General features: G+C 31.8%; 1 non-coding gene across 1 annotated transcript; it reads right to left on the reverse strand.

The window, feature by feature from the left end:
• Nucleotides 1–535: 535 nt before the first annotated feature.
• On the reverse strand, nt 536–616 carry TRNAL-AAG (transfer RNA leucine (anticodon AAG)). The gene has a single exon. It is a non-coding gene; the product is annotated as a tRNA-Leu (tRNA).
• Nucleotides 617–5,153: the final 4,537 nt, after the last annotated feature.

The raw sequence follows: 5,153 nt of genomic DNA on the forward strand, positions 1-5,153 counted from the left end.
CACACGTGAAATTTCTCGTGGATCAATAAGGATTACTTTGCAGGGCTAAACACATCAATATTTTTCTATTATGACCTTGATAAGATGTACAGGCATATAAATTGTGATAAGACACCAACGAGTGTATCAATCAATTGCAACCGCGTCTACCATTTAAGAAACTACTTAATAAATTAGAAGAAGGATTTGTATTGTGAGTTGTGACTCCGATTCCACTTATCATTTGTCAATTTGAGTTGACACCTCTACCTGAAACTGACCTTCAAGTTCCTATCAGAAGAAGCAAGAAACAACTAATCATTAGACTGGGTATTATAATAGGAGCTTGCCAAACACTTGAACTACTTTAACATTAGTGCTGTTTCAGTTCCAAAATTTTAACCAGTACCTCAAACACTCAGAAAAATTTACTAGTGTCATTATATTGAATCAAGCTGCAGAAGTCCCAGTTCCATAACAACCATCATATTTTTCATATTCATACACAAATCTGGGAAGTTAATAAATTGAAAAAAAAAAAATATAGAAAATCTATTGTTGAGAGTGGGATTTGAACCCACGCCCTTTCGGACCAGAACCTTAATCTGGCGCCTTAGACCAACTCGGCCATCTCAACTTGTTTGCCTTGCCACCCTTGCTGTTTCTACATATTTATATTTATTATTCCTTCTTCAGTACAAAACAAAGGATTAAATCCATAAAAATAAATTAAAATTTCAAACTTCTTGGAGGATAATTTTTAAAGGGAATTTGCAGGCTGGGGTGGTCTTTAATTTTTGACCGTCAAAATGGTGGTCTTTAACTTTTGCCCTTGAGGCAGAATTTCAGCACTTAAAGGAAATTTGCATAAGGCGTAATTAAGCGAAATTTTGCAACCTGTCTCCAATTTTTTTTTCTACGAGTTGGGATTGAGCCACAATCGCTAGGAATATTAAGCGAAGAAAACTTAAAGATCACCAATTGGAAGGACAAAACTTAAAGACCACCCCAAATGACGGACAATTTGCGCAAAAAAAAAGATTTTTAAATTCAAATCGATCTCATTGGGATTATGCTTGTGAGCTTTCTGATTAACAGGCTAGTAATTTGGATAGGATCTATGGGCTGTCTCATCTTGGTGAAAGAGTCGACCCGAATCTTTGTCTGGCCCATACTCAACTGGACTTTGAACATCAATAATTCACTAGATTAGGCTCATCTTCTTTTCACAATTTCTTCAATTTAAGTTGTTATTATTCAAATTTGTAACAGTTATTCGAATTAAATATCAAGATAATATTTTTTACCCACTCTTAACTACTCCCAGACGACATACCGTCACTAATTGTGGGAATAAGAGTGATTTAATCAAATACCATTATGATTTTCATTGTGAACACTGAATATGCAAAAACCTTAGACACAAATAAAAAAGATTGGAAAATTATTATGCTTTTGGTTTCCCACCCGGTTTTGATATCCTCATTGGGACCCCGAATAACCCGGATTCGAGTAGCGTAAAGCCCATTTAAGAGAGAAGCACTTTCTAATAGTATTTTTTCCATACCAAGACTTGAACCCAAGACCTCTTTTTAAGGATGAAGAAATTATTAATCATAACAATTTAAATTGTAATCTCTTGATTACTGCACTGTCATGAGAATCTTAACTATAGTTTAACTTCTTCTACAGTGGGTAGCTTTAGGGATATGCTTTCCAGAACCGATGTTTTTCCATGTTTGACGTTTACACATCACATCTGACGATATTAACTATACTGCTGTTAGTTGAAGTCTTCGTAAGTATGCTTAGTTCCATTATTTTAACACATCTTACTCTTCTTTGCACGAGACTGGAAGATTAAAAAAAAAAAAGGGGGGGGGGGGGGGGGGGGGGGTCTACAGAATGATAATGTTATTCTACTATATCTGGTCCAAATTGATAAACCTATCTTGATTGTTGATATTAACTTTGACTAATTTCTAAAGTAAAAGCTACTCCATTTGTCTTGTTGATATAAAGTACTCCTATAAACATTCAGAAATAAATTTTGTACATTTTCATTTCAGATTAACAATAAATCTAAAAACGCTGTGAAGAATCTTACTCAACATTTGAGGTGCAAAGTGAAACAGCAGGAATATCTGATGTGAATTTTGATGCCCTTGTGCTGTTTTTACTCCATGGTCAAATAAAAGTGCATCAGAGATCAGATATCAGACCTGCAAAGGTCCCCACTTTGCCAAAACTATACTGTTTTATTTTATATGATTTTAATTTATATAAAATGGATACAAAATATTGTGCTATTCAATAGATATTTATGAATAACTCCTTTAAAATAAAATTTGTATCTTTTGCAACAGGCAAGTAATTACCCTACTTAACAATAAAGATGATTATACTATTTTATCTATGTGTATAATCAAAACTCTATTTAAATATATAGTTGCAATGGAGACAGAATGTTTGACATCTTATATTAAATTATTAAATGAGAGCATTTTGCATACTTTATTATTTCCTACCCAAAATTCCACAACTTTACAGGCAAGAGATAAAGGGCCGGGGGGGGGGGGGGGGGGGGGGGGGCGGTAAAATAAGCAATTATAAATGTAAATAATTGTATATAAATGTAAATAATTGTATATATCTACCACCAGAATGTGGATATATAAATATGGCAATGGCCTCGGTAATACCCATCATGTTCTTTAACAGTGTGGATAAAAATGGACTTGTATTGCCGCCAAGCACTAAAATAGTAATAGACCTTATTTTTTATAATTAACATTCATCCTACATTATCTGATACTCATACGATAGTATATATTAGTGTAAATAATTAGACATTAGCGTACACAGTACATGCAATTTAATTAGATATAACATGTTGTGAATCCATTTTCTACTTTATCATTCCAAACTTGTTACGAAAGATCATCGGTCTACGTAATCATCATATAACTTAGAAATATTTGGAGTAATTTAAAAGCAAAGAATGCCACATCGATCTTATTTGTTGTAAGCATGATACTTAAAAGAAAATTGCAAATTTCAGTCTATTCGCATAGTAATATTCTTGGAATTTTATTCTTGCTTTTTTGTTTATGGACTATTGTACTTGACTACCTTATGGACTAATCCACTTTAATATAAATATATTTGTACACGTGTGTGAGCACGATGGGGTGTCCCCCTACTATTTCTTTTTTGTTTTGTCTATTTTCAATTATTTTTGTTTCAGGTGGGAGAGAGGATTGAAAATGGTACGACTAGTATACGTGATATGTAAAATACCTTATATTCTGCATGCTTTACTCACTTCATTTTCTTTTCCTTTTTATAGCTCACATTTTAAAGGAGTCTTCTTGCTACGCATTTTGATTTCTCACTTACTGCTAATGAGTTGATCACGGATTTCTCAAAATATTACTAGCAGAAAATCGCTAATGTATGTTTTGTAAAATATTGACTCGTCAATAAGAGATTTTGACAAAAATCAGTTAAAAACGTAATAGATGAGCCAAATTCCGATAGATTCCGATACCTTTCCTTTTGCCCTAAAGTACACTATAAATACTTAAATGTAGGTTCTGTTTTTAAGTTTTAAGAGTTATTTTGGGGTCATTCCAACCTCCTAATGATAGTTGGCCTATTCAATGGAAATTCGAATTAATTGAATTCGTTGGTTATGAATATAGAATTATTTGATTAAAAAATAGCTTTTAATGATAGAATAAGGGAATCAACTAGTTGATTGTGCGTTAGACAAGTAGACAAATCTATGTTTCATGCAAAAAAGAGATTAAAATAAAATAAAAAGTGGAGGCACTAGTAAGGTCAAAGCAGCTAATATAAGAAAAGATAGCGTCAAAAAAATTCTTTGTCCACTTTGCCTTCTTGATCCACTACCCAAATCTCACTTTTCTACCACATTCACGTGTCATTCAGTAATGCTGTTTAACATTGCACTCATCAATAATTAATTAAGTGGTCTGATTTATATATACTTACGCTGTAAAGTATTTATCTTTTTGCAATTAGTAAACTTAATAACATATTGTAAACAAGTTATCTACTTTAATTCTTTAGGTAATTGATTTCACTTATTACTTGCAGTTACTTCTAGTTATTTTCTAATTACCTAATGATATGATTAGTGTAAAAGTTAAATCTTTAATTAAGAAACAAAGAATTTTGAGCTAAAAAATAATTCTTTGAAGGTTAAACGCGCAATCTAGCCTGAAAGTAATCATGTGGTGAGAGGGAAAGAATTAGCATAAAATATTGAACTAATAACTATCTTATCATTTTAGGAGCATCCTGAACTATTACGATAAGTTAATATCACATTCTTAGTTAATAAAGTGGAACTTGGTTAAACAAACATACATATCACATATCAAAAGCTGCAGAATGATTTTAATATTTTAAAATTAGCACCAAATATATTTCTAAAGTTTCTTAATGAAAGTAAAACAGAATGATGCTACATGGATGACTAGCTCATAAGACTAGCTACAAGTGTCTTAATGGTAATCGCTTACTAGATTTTATCAAAAGTTGTGAATGATATGAAATAAACTGGGGTGTAACTCAATCAAATGAAAATTAATTTAAGAAGTGATGATTATCCAAATTAATCATATAAAAAGATCAATTTTCCATCGCCTAATTGATGCAGGACTTCAACACTTCTTTGCATATTCAGAACGGGACATCTAAAACGTGATTAATATAATATGAGGCTCATCGTAGAATAAATTAAGAATTGAGAGTTTCGCTTTGATTTTATAATAAGAAATGAATGTTGGACCTAATTTAATTATAAAAAGTAAAAATTAATTAAAAAGGTGAGAATTATCCAAAAACAATATAACGATACAAATTTTCCCTCCCAAAACCAATATAGGACTTCAATGAGTGGTGACGGTGAAACACTAAAAGACAAATTATGATACCTGAAGCAAGACAACTGAGTAATCCAACCTCATTATTGTCTGTTCAATTTATGGTCTTGTAAGTTCATGATCTAATTTACTGAACTAGTCAGGCAATTATATACTCTGAATTTAATCATCTTATAAGACTCGCAAATGAAAAAGATTGTCACAGACGGTCTGTTGAAATGGAAAACAACAAAAGTAAGTTCACTCGAAAAGTAGAACAAT

Source organism: Lycium ferocissimum, chromosome 4 (assembly GCF_029784015.1).
Source record: "Lycium ferocissimum isolate CSIRO_LF1 chromosome 4, AGI_CSIRO_Lferr_CH_V1, whole genome shotgun sequence".
Lineage (NCBI taxonomy): Eukaryota > Viridiplantae > Streptophyta > Magnoliopsida > Solanales > Solanaceae > Lycium > Lycium ferocissimum.